Genomic DNA, 16889 nt, shown 5'->3' with positions numbered 1-16889 from the left:
CAAATCCTTCCATATGAGACTCACAACTCAATCCACCCTCGTATCCTGAGTTAGAATTGCGCTTATTATACACACGACACTGAAAAAAGCATAATTCATTGATAAAGCTATAGTAAGTCCGATATCATTCACAGCTGTCAAGAGAAAAACAAATGTATGTACATTTCTAAGAATCCTCTTCCGCATCATCGACCAGACCCGCCATGTTATCTGTCTCAAGTTCAAGTATCTACAAGTATCTGTATAGAACAAAAATAATGGGGTAATGTCATTCTTCCTATCGAAGAAGAAAAACCCAAATGAGATCATAGGTCTTCCGCAATAAGTATCTCTCGAAACCATATGATATATATACGGTGTGTCATTACTAGAAAATTATCATTATCATGATAATCGTGATGAGAAAGAAACATGTCATACAACGGCGACTCGTAATACCCAGGGAAACAATGATACAAATAGTAAAATTCACAGTAGGAAAGTTTGGACAGTTTCCCACTAAGCCGCCTCTATTGTCATTAAAGGTCGAGATATGGTCTGTCCTTGATTATCTTGATATATGATATACTGGCAGACAAACTGATATATATTAACGTAAAGATAAGGTTTTACAATATACCGTCAGACAAACTGAAGGCTCCGTAAGACTGTCTACTTGTCCTCATAAACAGTTCGATAAAAATATGAGAGCGAACATGTTGGCCAATAAAAGGGTACACTTTAGTTCTAGTCGTTTTGTCCCATAGTTTACTGTGATATATTACCACGAACTCAACAGACGTGTGTACTGTACTACTAAATATACAAATTTAAATTTACATTATACAATATACTATGTACTATGAACGCAGGATTTCACTGGGATCTTCGACAGACTTCTAATATATAAGCTGATAAATGTTCTGATGCTTCTAATCAAACAGACATGATGAGTGCTCTACCCTGTTCACCAGGGAATGTCGCAATATAGAGGATAATTTGTTTTGATAGTCTCATTTGTTCAGAATATACAAACGCATCACTGAAATATTATGATTATTGGGGTTAATGTGTGACAGATAACATGTGTTTTGGCCCATTCGGAATTCTCTTGACGTTCCTTGAGGATTTCACTGAGCAGTCCTAGAAGGATGAACCAACAAGTTTTCTGGTCATTATTATATACAATGTATCTTTTACTAAACTTTGTCCCATTGATTCACTGTGTGTGGTTTGTGTATTCCCTTGAGGTTGACCATTGACGAATTTTAACACAAAGGGTCCGTTTTTGTTTTTGGAGCTATTTCGAATATATGTTGCAGTCATGAAATCACTTTATTGTGATCATAATGGAATTAAGTTACTCCCAGGGTGCGATTACACCGACTGAACTCGCATTATCATGTAGAACACTGACCCTACTTATACAACCCTTATATCAGATGATTATTGCCATACTCGTAACGCTGAAAATCCCACAGGAATAGATAAATATATATAATAAAGATAATGAGATCACAACCATAAAAGGATTTACAATGATCTTATCTAACCAATACAGACGACGACCCTTTCAATATATAATTGTAAACGCTTATCAATTAATGATTTCATAACAATCTGAATTGATTGTGTATCATTTATATGGAGGTAGATCAACAGATAATTACAAACAAGAGGCCCAGAGGGCCTGATTATCTCACCTAGATAATTCAGTAATTATGGCAAAATAATCTAATTTATGTTATACCAGGTATTTAATTTTTTTTTTTTTTTGGACTGCCTCTCCCAACAATGGTTCAAACTACAGGTGGACAAAATCCTGTTATTCTTGAAAGAGAAAATGGGTTTTAAAATGATTTTTTTTTTCTTTCTATATTTCCCCTATTAGGTTCCCTTTGTCCTACCCCAAGAGGGCCACATCCTTCGACTATACAACATATGTTCTCATTTGGCCAATTATGCTCCAAACCTTTCATCAAAGTCATTCAGGCATTCGGGACTAGTAGTGATTAAAATGATTTACCTCAATTTCCCTTATTGCGCCCCACCCCTCCGGCCCCAAAGGAGTCATAGTCTCCGTTTATACAATGTTTGATCTCATTTGCCAAATAACGACTCGGACCAAACATCAAAATCCATTCAGGTGTTCAGGACTAGTAGCGATTTAAAGGATTTTCCCAAATTTCTAGTTAATGGGCCCTGCCCATCCGGCCCCAGGGGAGCCACATCCTCCATTTATACAACATTTGATCTCATTTTCACAATAATGCTCCAGACCAAATTTCATCAATATCCATTCAGGCGTTCATGCGATGGACGCTGCGCCATGACATAACAACGGCCCCTCTGGCCAGATGAGCTAAAAATCATTATAGCAAATAAAGCAACAATAAAGTTGATAATGTATCTCTGTATTTAGTCAGGTCACTTGATTGTTACGACATATGATCAATATACATAATATATATATTAATATACATGCACTGTAAATATGTAAATCCAGGTTGAATTCGGGGTCAAATCCCGTGTCAAACCCAGGAAAAGTCAAGTCCTCAAACTGAGAACCAAAGTGTTGATAACCGAGCCACCAGGCCCAAGACCTAGGTGTATAACAATCAGACAAGCCAATAAAATCCCCATCACTTCAGTGATATTTATATACATATAACTTGTATCTTCCTCGTTCATTTAGTCTGAATCTACACGCACGTTGGGTTGAGATTATGATACAATAAAACTGACGTTTTCAGGGTGTGTTAGTAGGAAGTACAAAATCCCCACAACAAGTAACAGTACTTAATGGTACGTATATGAACATGGTATCACATACCGTGAATTCCAGTATTCCGCTGGATTACCGTTGTGTCAAAGTTTTCACCTAGTTATATGGAAATTATTTCGTTGTTTTATTATGAGGGAATTCTAAACTGAAAATTAGAGAAAATAATTTTTTGTATCAAATTCAATTTAAATCGACCAAAGTGAAAGAAAGAACCACGTATGCCAAAGCATTCATACTTGGTTTTGCTGAGAAAATGGAGAGAGAGCATCCATATAATGTTCGTCTAGCTATGCCACTGATTCCTACTGTCCATGTTATTGTTTAACAGACCTCGCCCAACAATAATACACATGTAGCGGTATTCAGTCGGATTTACTAGGTAAACAAGATATTTGACCCTTTAAAACACCAGCAGTGGAATTTCATATGGGACAACACTTATCTCCTTTATATAACATAGGTGATTTACCTCGAGTAGTCCTAGTAATATAACAACAAACATGTACAAACATACAACAGTATTTGTCCCTGTAAGGCAGCAACACCAATGCTTCCTTAGGAAAGCAGTTTCGTACGTGTTCCTATATATTTAGGAAACGTATGTTTATTGCCAAAGAAATATATAAACTTAACAACTGTACATTTCTCCTTTCGTGAATGGACGACTAATAATGTATGATGTGTACGATATGTTGTGAAGCACAAATACTATCTTACCTACGAGTAATTACATCATCGTGTATTTTCATTAGACAATAAAGAACTGTTACAGAATCCCCTGCGATGTTTATATTCCCCTAAAGTAATAAAGATTATAGGACCTGATGCAATTATTGGGTAAACGTGTTTTACTGCATGTGATAATGTGGTGAAATGTAAACATATAATCGTAAACAATCCCATGTGACAATACACAATACACGGTACAAAGAATGTATGACGTGTTGTTTATAGTTTCCGAATCTAGTACACGCGAGCTGGTATGTTGTTGTTGTGACCGATATACTAGTAGGAAGCCAGTATCCTCTATCTTGGGCTTATCCTGTCCATCATAGCCGGATTTCCTGATATACTTCTTGGAAAGGCTTCAATTTAACATGTTTTCTCTATCATACAGTGTTGAATGTTTTATCAGTCTCACCAATAAAAAAGTATGAACGGGTGTATACCCATGTATATCAAATAAGTGACCATTGTTGTCATTTCGTATCAAGTTTCAGTCTTGGTATTTTTTTTAACATATTATAAGTTGTAGTCAGCTCTGAAATGTTATACGATAGTTAATAGTAGTTATATGAAGCGTTCCTATAGTTAATTAGTTATATGAAGTGTTATACGATAGTTAATTAGTTATATAAAGTGTTATAGAATAGTTATATAAGTGTTATATGATAGTTGATTAATTATATGAAGTGTTATACGATAATAAATAAGTTATAATTATGAAGTGTTATATGATTATTAGTTATATAAAGTGTTATACAGTAGTTATATAAGTGTTATATGATAGTTCATTAGTTATATGAAGTGTTATACAATAGTTATATAAGTGTTATATGATAGTTCATTAGTTATATAAAGTGTTATACAGTAGTTATATAAGTGTTATATGATAGTTCATTAGTTATATGAAGTGTTATACAATAGTTATATAAGTGTTATATGATAGTTAATTAGTTATATGAAGTGTTATACATAGTTATATAAGTGTTATATGATAGTTCATTAGTTATATAAAGTGTTATACAGTAGTTATATAAGTGTTATATGATAGTTCATTAGTTATATGAAGTGTTATACAATAGTTATATAAGTGTTATATGATAGTTATATAAGTGTTATATGATAGTTCATTAGTTATATAGTGTTATACAATAGTTATATAAGTGTTATATGATAGTTTATTAGTTATATGAAGTGTTATAAAATAGTTATATAAGTGTTATATGATAGTTAATTAGTTATATGAAGTGTTATACATAGTTATATAAGTGTTATATGATAGTTCATTAGTTATATAAAGTGTTATACAGTAGTTATATAAGTGTTATATGATAGTTCATTAGTTATATAAAGTGTTATACAGTAGTTATATAAGTGTTATATGATAGTTCATTAGTTATATAAAGTGTTATACAGTAGTTATATAAGTGTTATATGATAGTTCATTAGTTATATAAAGTGTTATACAATAGTTATATAATGTTATATGATAGTTATATAAGTGTTATATGATAGTTCATTAGTTATATAGTGTTAGACAATAGTTATATAAGTGTTATATGATAGTTTATTAGTTATATGAAGTGTTATACAATCGTTATATAAGTGTTATATGATAGTTCATTAGTTATATGAAGTGTTATACGATAGTTGTATGATTTATACAATGACAAAGGTTTAAAAAAACACATGATGGTTACAATGAGAGAGGAAATGATTTAAAGTCACGTGTGAAATACACATTACGTTATGAGTAAAGTAAGATAAGATATACAATACAAAGTATGATTTGAATAATTTTAAAGAGAATTTGACACATATTAGAAGTTTGTTAATTCCGAAACTTCTTCTTTATTCATCAGAATTAAAACATAGCTTGTATGGTAAAGGAAATTGTCTATGACTAAAAACAACACCAGAAACTACAACCTACTTATTACAGAGAATTGTGTAAATATGTACCATCTACATATGGATCATTAATTCGGTGAAGGTTATTTATATTACAGATAAAAATAAACAGTATCATCTTAAAATCAAAATAAAATTTCTATTCTTAAATATATTGCATGTTAAATTCCAAATGGAAGTTTTCTTGTGTCACATTACACCATAATTTCAAATACAAAATATTAAATTGCATTACGACATATACACATTGGGGATTCCCTTTGCTATTTATAGATTTATATTACAACGCCAGGGAGATTGTTCATACCGCTCGTGGTTTTTTTCCTGAAGTAATCAAGGGAATTTAAGGTAGGTACCTTATTGATAAGGTAATCATGTAGTATTCCATTCGAGATAGGTTTAACATGTATAATTCCGTGTAAACGTTCCTTTGAAATGGAAATCCTACACATAGTGCAGTCGTTGTCAAATATAACACAGTCACTATATATGTATACATATACGGATACTCCACGGAAGCTACAATCGTAAAATTTCACATTTAGGCCACATATTCACTGTATATTTGAAGAACCCGTCATAAGCTCACGTTCACACCCTCTAGGTGTTTGGCTAAGTACCCAATATCCTTTCTGCGTCATCCCAAACATAGTGTAGTAAACAATGTGACCAGTGCAGTAGATCTCATTTGCAGGTCATTCGGTGCAAGTGCGAGGGAGACCTGGGAACGGTAGCGTTGTTTACTCGATACGGGTTATGATAAGGCAATCATTTTATCTAAATACCAGTGTTCTATGATTCATGATATACACTAATAAAACAGTGGTGGTCGTAGTACCATCCAAACATATTACTCAATAATAATAAAAGGGAATGAGTAACAATTCTTATATTTCACTAGGCTCGCCTCTTATGTTAAAATCTGCATTATAAATATATCAAACACTTGACAATTGATTAGTCTTACTTGACAACACATCAATACAATAATTATATAAAAATACATTATAGCAAATAGATTAAGGTCCTCTTCTGGAATGATTATATATAATATATGATGACAATTAATAAGGCCCTCTCCTGACACGTAATATAAAATACATGATAACAGTTAATTAGACCCTCTCCTGACAACATAATCTACAATAATCATACAAAAAAATATGATAACAAATAATTAGGCCCTCTCCTGACAACATAATCTACAATAATCATACAAAAAAATATGATAACAAATAATTAGGCCCTCTCCTGACAACATAATCTACAATAATCATACAAAAAAATATGATAACAAATAATTAGGCCCTCTCCTGACAACATAATCTACAATAATCATACAAAAAAATATGATAACAATTAATTAGGCCCTCTCCTGACATTACAATCTCTAATTATTAGATATATATATCATTATATAAAATACAAGATGACAATTAGATCCTTTCAATGCAATCTATTCTACAATAATTATATGTAATACATGATGGTATTTAATAAGGCCCTCCACTGAAAATTTATATAAAATACACGATGACAATTAATTATAGGCCCTCTCCTGACAATATGATCTACAATAATTGTATATAATACATGATGACAATTAATTTCCTGACAATATGATCTACAATAATTGTATATAATACATAATGACAATTAATCTCCTGACAATATGATCTACAATAATTGTATAAGACACTTCATGAACAAGACTTCGGTATTTAATCGATAGTCCCATATAAAAATCAAATTGAACCATGAAAGGTTCTCATAATGTCACTTAATTATATTGATACTTTATCACAAGAAAATAGCGGGGAAAGCTGTGGACGGACATGCTCTAGAGGCATTAATTGATACAGATTTATTTTTGTTGATTTTATGAATGAAAATATTAACGATATTTTGCCAGAGTTTCATGGTGGAGGGGGATAGGCAAAATATCATCTATCATCATTCCTATCAAAACTAATGTATGTAGATGAAAAACGATTTCATATTCTATATAAACCTTTACTACATAGAAAATTAAGTTAAACACAAATATGTCCATATCCTGAATCCGGTTACTTCAATATTCCGCTTTTTCATAACCACAATGTAACTGCCAAAGTATTTTAACTGTAACGCGGGTAGATAAATCCTTCTTGTCATCTTACAAGGTGACACGCTGTAAAGGGATCTCAACATTTGTCACCTTACCTTACTAGGTGACACGCTGTAAAGGGATCTCAACATTTGTCACCTTACTAGGTGGCACGCTGTAATTTATTTCTATGTTGCAAAGTATTTAACTTTTTCAACTAAAGTTGAGGTTGAGACTTTCAACAGAATGCATATTCGTCTTATATGAATAAATAAATCTAATAATATATATATATATATATGGAGTGGTATAAACGAAATGAAATTACTTCGTAATACGTGTTTGCGTGCTTATTTCTATGTCTATAGAAGAATGTAGAAAATATGGAAAACATTAATCATGTTTACATTGCCTGTTTGGTTGTTGGGTTGATCGCCCCGTGAACAGTCAGGGTCATTTTTAGGCGGGGCCTCCTTATGGTAGTTAGTGACTACCTCACAGAACAACCTACTGGAGGCCCGTCGCATGTCTCCACAGCAACTAGAGGAAAGTGTCTTCCTCAAAGACACAACCATGACAGTACAGACCGGTCCGTTTCTCAGCTTCCTCAGAAGCACAAACCATGTTCACAAAATGCAAGATGAATACTTAGAAAATAGTTCATTGTTCAATATACAAAAGAATTTAAAGAAGTTTCAAACATAGCAGTATTATCTACTGTAGTATATATGAAGTCTTTACCAAAAATATATTTACTTATTGCATAGGTCTTATACTTTCGATAAAGAAAAATAATTATCAAGGAATCCCATGATTGTATTTACCTGAATAATGTTTTATTGTCTACCTACTTTTTTGCTTTAAAAATATCACATTCGAATGTAATAAAGTTCCATGTTAGCAAATGTATCAAATGATACTTAAATTTGTATAAGGCTATCATACTTTTGAAAAGATTTGATAATATCCCATATATTGTATTATACCACAGTTCAACACAGTATGGAATATACAAGTTGCTATACCCCTCTTTCAGTACACTTATTGACCTGTGTGGGTAGTTGGGTTTATACATAACTACGATGATCCCAGTGTAACCTGTGGATCTATATTTAGCTATATTTCAGACTGATTAGTCTAGACTCTGTCAACAGTAGGTGTTTAGATATTTACCCCAAATATGCCCTAACGATGACGACGACATGTACCCCGATGACGAATACATACCCTGATATTGATGACTGATATGTACTAGCATGTAATCACTTCTGATGTATATTACAGTGGTGAATTAATATTCAGTTTGTGTCATAATGAAATAAATATAAAATACAAAATTTTATACGATGAATTTATACATAAAATTGTTTGACTATCAGAGTTAGATATCTTAAGTTAGTTAACGCATGATAACTGACCTTTGACCTTTTCTTCGCCATTTTTTTAAACTTCGAAGGCTTTACATTCATGATATGTTGTGTCTCCCTGAAAATAATTTTAATTAGACATTTTTTTCAGAAGTCATTGCCTTTTGTTAATTTCAGTATTTAAATATATCGATTCGGCTTTTTCTGGTAGGCTATAATCGTAATATCAAGTTGTGTTGGATGAGTTAGAAATCTTTGATTTCTTGCTTTCCTCAAGCTGTTAGAAAAATGAACATTGACTTTATAGTGAAAGTTATACCACGCCAGATAGCCTCTCTTGAGGTGATGCAATATCATTTTAATGCAAGATAGTATATAACACTAAATGACATTCGACGGGCGTATATTGTTCCGCCCAGTGGTATTCTTGTTACGAGTGATTTCATTTTGGATTATGAAATAAAACATGGTGAATAATCATCAATGTTACGACTTTATATAAATACCGACTGAACTACGGTTAATCAAAGATAATGCATTACGTTTTGTTTAACAATTCAGAAGATAACAAAACAAATGATAGAACGTCTGCACACCAGAACAATACTTATACGTAGTAGAAATAATTTCTACCCATAATGGTAAAACAAAAGGTGTCAATAACACATTTAGGTATGTGTATAGTGATAGATACAGTATATACCGATCATGAATATACATGTACGTAGAACCGATCCATCCAGATTTTTTGTCCTTCAAGGACTCGTCAGTGATGTTTGGGACAAGATTGTTAGAGATATCATACAGCTTTTTCGTTTTCAATGACTCGTCAGCGATGTTTTGGGCCAAGATTGTTAGGGACATCATACAGCGTTTTGTCCTTCAAGGACTCATCAGTGATTGTTGGGGCTGAGATTGTTATGGACATCCTACAGCGTTTTGTCCTTCAAGGACTCGTTAATGATTGTTGGGGCCGAGATTGTTATGGACATCATACAGCTTGTTCGTCCTTTAAGGACTCGTCAGTGATGGATGGGGCCGAGACTGTTTGGGACATCAAAAAAACTTTTTATTTCGTCAGTGATGGTTGGTGCCGAGACTGTTAGGGACATCAAAGCAGTTTTTTCTTTCTTCTGTGACTTGTCAGTAATGTTTCGGGCCGACATTATTAGGGAAATCATACAGCTTTTTCTTCCTTCTATGACTCGTCAGTGATGTTTCGGACCGATATTGTTAGGAATCATACAGCTTTTTCTTCCTTCTTTGACCTACCAGTGATGCTAGGAACCAAGATTGTGTGGCACATCACCCTTCTTGTACTTGTCTGTGATGTTAGGGAACAAAAAGGAGGAAATCGAAACAATGAAAAATACTGAACAGATGCAAAAGATGCAGAACATCTTTGGTCTCAGGTGAAAGACGCACGATTACAAATAAGGGATAGTGCGATTTTCACCTGAAGCTGAAAAAATATACAGAAGCGGATATCACTTAACCTCATAATTTATTCAAGTCCGTATATATGGCAGAAAAAAGTCTCAATTTCAAATACATATTTCAAGTACACCACTTACGACATATCTTAAAAGTGCACATACACTTACATCCGCTTTCTTACGAGTATCTACGTATATATTTATCAACGTCATGGGTCATTAGCCGCACCATTTAACTGTAGTCTCCATAGCCCCACCCTCAAACTGTGGTATACTACTCAACCACAATGATAATGATATGCGATCCTATAAGTATCACGGGAATGGGAATTATCATCTCATTAACTCTGATAAAGCAAATAAGGCCGGTCTGATATCTCATATTAATATTTTTAATGTTTATTTAATTATTCATATTTTTATATGTAATCACTAGACTTATCCCCTCCCATATCCCATATCCCATAATTTTCAAATTGAAAACTGAATTTCTGGTGAAGGTAGAAACTGTAGAAGGTAGAACTTTGCACCAGGATGTATATCAAGTGGAACAGCTGATACGTATATGTACGTAAGATTATGATGAAATTTAAATTACCAGACACAAATATTGAGCACAAACACAAATGACGCTATCTATGGAATAATTTGTCTATAAATCCATTAGTAACCATGAATACCAAATACATATTGCGTATGGAGCCGTATATAACATGTCCAAATACAGGGACAGCTGGTATTGATCGAGTTGACAACGTACCTTGGTCTTATTATGAAGCAATATATCAGTAGGTAAATTATTGAATACCTATATCATGTGACTACTAAGCGCAGTATTTGGCCTGTATTGCTTAGCGCAAGCTTTATTCTATTTCTAATACATTTGAAAATGTATAATCTCCAGTTCAATTATGTTCGTCCCTGCTATTGAACGCAACCCCTTCTGCTGTTTATAATAGTGTAAATGTCATAGTCTATTGTGAAGCTTAATGTGATACTCTATTTAAAACTGCCATGTTCAAGTCACCGGGACGTGTATATAATTATACTGTGACTATAGGAGGTGAGAACGTCCATATTATATAACTTGTATAATAACCTTATCTTACGACTTCCTATTACCTATGTTAACAATGGTTGTGAGATACGAGTCTAGTCACATCCATGTACATACCTACCAACCTGAAGGATATGCTTAATATTACAGTATCATTTTAAGAGTTCACTTAAAGAGGTTTCCATGCTTTAACAGGAAGTCTTATCACCAAACATACGCAACGATGGATATGTATCTAGAATGACATGATCAAATAGTTTTCAAAGTTCAATGTTAAGACACAAAACAAAAATTGAAAAGGGGTTTTTCCAATAAATTTGTTTAAACTGTTTACAGAGGCCGCAGATGTTACATAACAACATTTGTGGCCAACTTAGTTAGTGTTTTGACAAAAGGACATATCCTAGACACACCAGACGGTGTTAATTAAACTTCCTTTCACATTTATTTATAGTTCATTCTAAGTTATACTTGATATACTCCTGAGAAAATCCAAATACTTCACATTTAAAACGGGTGTAATTATACTACCAATAAATATAATTATATATGTGTGTGTGTGATAAGTGATGTGTGGTATGAGTTACGATTTTTATATCTTGTTTATATAGTAATGTTGTCAACTTCACTTCAAATTCATTGTTTACGCCTTTTCTCTTTCCAGGAGGAAATTGAGGTCTCTGCAACACCTAAACAGTGCTGGCAACGTATCCAAACAGTTCAAAATTATAAACAATGGCAGAAAATAACCAGCAAAGACTTAAAGATATTATGAAATATGCAGAGCACTTAAAGCATGCTCGCCAGTGTACCGACGACAAGTGTTCTATGGATTTATGCAGCAAGATGAAGCGTGCCATTGCCCATGTTAGATGTTGTAGGAATAGAAAGACAAGCTTATGTCAGTTGTGTGTACAGACGATGATTCTGTGTGTGTTCCATGCTAAAAGCTGTTACAACGATACGTGTCAAATGCTTTTCTGTTCCCAAATTAGATACAAATTAAAACAGTGTCGGCTCAGACGTACGAGAAGTAGACATCCATACCATAGGACAAGGCCGACCACGTCAAACCTCTCATCCCAGGGTACACCTGGACTCTCATCCCAGGGTACACCAGGACTCTCATCCCAGGGTACACCAGGACTCTCATCCCAGGGTACACCAGGACTCTCATCCCAGGGTACACCAGTACTGCAACAGGCACTGGAGGCCACTCTGGTAGCGTGGAAACCAGGACGGAAAATAAATGTCGATGTGTAACTAGTTCCTCTAGATGTGTCAATCAGTGATATATAAAAATGGATGGTATTGCAGCATAGCGTTCCGCAGAAATATGTATCTGCGAACACGAGTCGTTGAAAGAATATGAAGATATAGGCTTGCGTATTGCAGCATAGCGTTCCGCAGAAATATGTATCTGCGAACACGAGTCGTTGAAAGTACAGGAAGATATAGGCCTTCGGCCAAGAGGATTCATCAGTCCCACAAACTGATGGTTTTCAAATGACAGCAACTCAACTGATTCCAGTAAACATCTCTTCAAAATCGTTCTGAAGGGTTCTTCTCCCATCCTGTTTCTGAAGTATCCTTGATATTTCAGGTGTAACGTTCAATTTCTTTCTCTGCCGTCTTAGAATATGCTATGAAATAATAGAAAGTTCAATGATCGTCACCTTGTGCATAAACAAAAAGGCTTGTGAGATCCTTTGTTGGCATCAAACAAATTAAATTTCGAGGTCGTCATTCTGCTAACTTGATTGGCCATCGTCGCTCTTATATCTTCATTCAAAAGAAACGCACCAGTTTAGCAATTGGTCGAGTATCTTTCCTGACACCAATCAAATAACTAGTCGCGAGCCTTTAATTTGACTATGACATATATTCCAGGGGTGCAGAGAGCTGAGTATCAAGACCCATGGATGGTTCTGAATATAGTGACTTTCTGCTTTTATATGATATTAAGCCTGTGTGCTGTTCTCCAGTGGACTTTTTTTTTCTAAAACTGTCAATATTTCATCCTAAAATTGATTGATATTTTAAAGAATTGGTAGAATATATACATGCAATGTGATATATTTTGTGAAACACATTACGTGTAATTCGTGTGTATTTCAGTTTTCAAAATGCTCTCAACTGAGTTTGTCTTTAGAACTGAGACATAGATTTGTCTTTAGAACTGAGACAATAGATTTGTCTTTAGAACTGAGACAATAGATTTGTCTTTAGAACTGAGACAATAGATTTGTCTTTAGAACTGAGACAATAGATTTGACTTTAGAACTGAGACGATTGATGTAATGGTCCAATACTGATGACCGAAAGTCTATGGTGTTATGTAAAGTCAGCTCTATTGTTATCAGTAGTTTGTAGTGTTCTCCCCAGGGTTTCAGGATTCCTTGGTAATCAGGTAACAAAACCCGCTAAAGGTTTCCGCTGCCAAAATTTGATTGTCTAACATGTGTTTCGAAGTTTGCTTTTTCAAATGATTTGCTTTTATCTACTGAAGTTTTAATTATAAGCAGATTGAGACATTTGTCATGGAGGATGACATCCTATTAATCTTACCTGGTCATCATTGTAAATCGATTGGTTTGATTATTACTCTGAACAATATAACTTGGCGGTCAAAAAATTACAGTCTCTTACTGTAACGGGAGCCTGAAGTTGGTTCCGAGTTCCAGTTCCGTTTTACTTAAACGGAACTCGGAACTCGGAACTCGGAACCAACTTCAGGCTCCCTACTGTAACTGGTTATAATGGTCATGAGGAACACTGTTATGCTTCGGTAAAGTTCGGAAGTAGCGGAAACGATTTGAGGTTTGAAATGTATCAGCCAAACACCATGTGTAACTCGTTGAAGAGTTTACCTTTGTAGACTAGAATATGCAAGAGAGGTACTTCCCATTCATTTGTATGCATATCAACAATAGCAGAGGACCAAGAGCAGAACTTTGGGGGTACTCCAGCAGATACAGTTTTGAAGGATGATCTTGATATACCTACTGCTCCTCGGGGTTCATTCCGGGGTAGATCATGATCGTGACATAGAAAATGTACCATTTAACGTGTGCAACGTAATAGAATCTAGATTCCAACTTTCCTTTTGTCCTAAACTATATAACAACCGACCTTGTAACGAAACCCTAATTCTAACTCGAAATCGATCAATCGAGGGGTAAATACGAACACAAAATAAAGATTAACATGCATAATAGATATCATTATGTTAATTTTACAGTTTTATATATCAATACCCGCTACATCACTAGTTTGAATTGGAGAATCTGGCTGTTATTTTGTCTTCTGGAATTCTCAGTTTATATATTGATATGTTTTTTTTAACTAAGAAGAGAGAACCTGTACTAGCAGAAAAACTAAATATCCACAATATATTTGTCTGCTGTCAACATCAAGGCATAACGAGGGGATGCTGTTATGCTACTATCGAAAAAGGGAAAGTTAAAGTTATGATTTTTGTTACATCATCCATTTATGGGAAAGCCACTACTGCGTAAGCGTAAGGTTACTTATTATATGATTACAGATTATATGCATGTGGCGTAGACTTCAAATGTATTGTTACGCTAAGAATTGTACGGGAAGTATTGTTAATTGTTTGGAAAATACTTGGCGGTGGCCATTCTTCTTTTGTAGTTATTATATCAAATGTCTGATCAGATTGTCATGTATAAAGTTAAAAGTTGAAAAAAATCTGGCATAGGTTTGGTTTTTTTTTTTTATCTGAATACGTTAAAGGCCTAGAGACAGATATTATAATTAGTATAACCAGCTTAGTCATTTTTGTGGTTTGATTAGGAAACAGTAACTTAGTTTTTTAATAACACTAAAATATGACATTATAAAAAAGCCCAGCAATCTGTGGGAGTAAACTAAAAACCTCCGTGTTACGGTTTACCCGTTAATCATGAGTTTTCAAATTACAAATACATGTACAGATGTGTAATTCGGTGCTATACTTCCTTGTAAGTATAAATGGTGTCAGCTGTCCTCGGTGAAAGTGGTATTTGTAGTATACAGATAGGGAAATCAGTATCAAGCCCTACATGACATTTTGCATGTCCATCGACGTAGATATTTGATAGTTTAAGTGTATGGTTGTTTACCATGTTCCTTAAGTATTTTCTTTGCCAGTCAGTTTGAAGGGAAGGTTTTCGTATGAAGATCTTATTTCTGACACCATAACATTACGATGATATGAAGACATGTAAATATACCAGTGAAAGATAATAAGATTATTTTTATCCTGTTACTGAAAAACGAGTATAAATGGTTGGATTTGCTCAGTACAAACCCATTACAAATGAGTTTGAATTTTTCTAAATGCTTATAAGCCATGTCAGTGAAAATGAACGAGTACAGTTGTTGGGGTGGATGGTGTATACACTGTATATCATTATTAATGCATTCCCGGTTATGATTTTTCTGGAAGGTATGGAATTAGTATGGATATGATAAATGTCGTACTGAGTTATATATATATACATGTACATATATATATATATATATATATATATATATATAGGTGGTCATTTGATTGATCTCGATTAAAACAGGAAACTACATACCAGTATGACCCTAAGCGGAAACTACCATCCTCTTTCTATTCAATTGAAAATTTTCGAAGGGTTTTAATTATGAGATGGAATTAATATTTTCATATTCTAAATATAAGTGATACTAAGAATTCAATTGTTCAATGAGTTGCGCAGCGGTTTCTATCTAATTTTGATAATGATATCAATGTTACACGGAAAACGGAAATTTATCTAAAGTGATAATACACCTAAAAATGTGTATGTGAATGAAGTTACATGTATATCAATATATTTTGTAATTTTGTACCTATCTTTATGTGCTAAAACATAAATCGTGATATCATTATCAAAAACCCTGATTGTGTTGATTATACAGTACTAAGCTTTTTTCTCATTGTTTGCATTTTTCTCATTGCTTGCATTTTTCTTATTGTTTGTATTTTTCCAATTGTATTTTGCTTATTGTTTGTATTATTCTCAATGTTTGTATTTTTGTTGCTAGTATTATTCTGTGTTGTAACTTTAAGTCATTACATCATGCTAGTATTATTCTGTGTTGTAACTTTAAGTCATTACATCATAAACCTTTTCGGAAACATAATGTTTAAAGTTGTCATTTATCAATAACCGAATGCCTTATTAAAACAAAAGATTGAGAATTAGTTTTTTCAATAATTAAATGAGTTTTAATATAATATGTATGTTTTATTTATATATGTGATACATGTACGTATATTTGCTATGATGTTATATAGTGATATTATGGTCAACTAAGCACGTTTCTACCACAATACCCTGTGTTATTCAACTCTCAGACCATCAGTTAATCATTACAGCCGTTGATTAACAATCTGTTTATACCACACGTGGTATAAACTCTGTACGCATTTCGATTGGCTAACACGGTGAACTTTCACCCAAGCTGCAATTGTTATTGACGTCATCAATAATCTAATGACGTCACATCACCGGGTCCCGGACGTCAA

General features: G+C 33.6%; 1 long non-coding RNA gene across 1 annotated transcript; it reads left to right on the top strand.

Moving 5' to 3' along the window:
* Window positions 1-5319: 5319 nt before the first annotated feature.
* On the top strand, window positions 5320-16598 carry LOC117323640. Its single transcript, XR_004531783.1, has 2 exons — window positions 5320-5746; window positions 12009-16598. It is a non-coding gene; the product is annotated as an uncharacterized LOC117323640 (long non-coding RNA).
* Window positions 16599-16889: the final 291 nt, after the last annotated feature.

Source organism: Pecten maximus, chromosome 3, assembly GCF_902652985.1.
Source record: "Pecten maximus chromosome 3, xPecMax1.1, whole genome shotgun sequence".
NCBI classification, from domain to species: Eukaryota; Metazoa; Mollusca; class Bivalvia; order Pectinida; family Pectinidae; genus Pecten; species Pecten maximus.
Note: the sequence above shows the minus strand (reverse complement) of the source record. Positions and strands in the feature narration are given on the sequence as shown.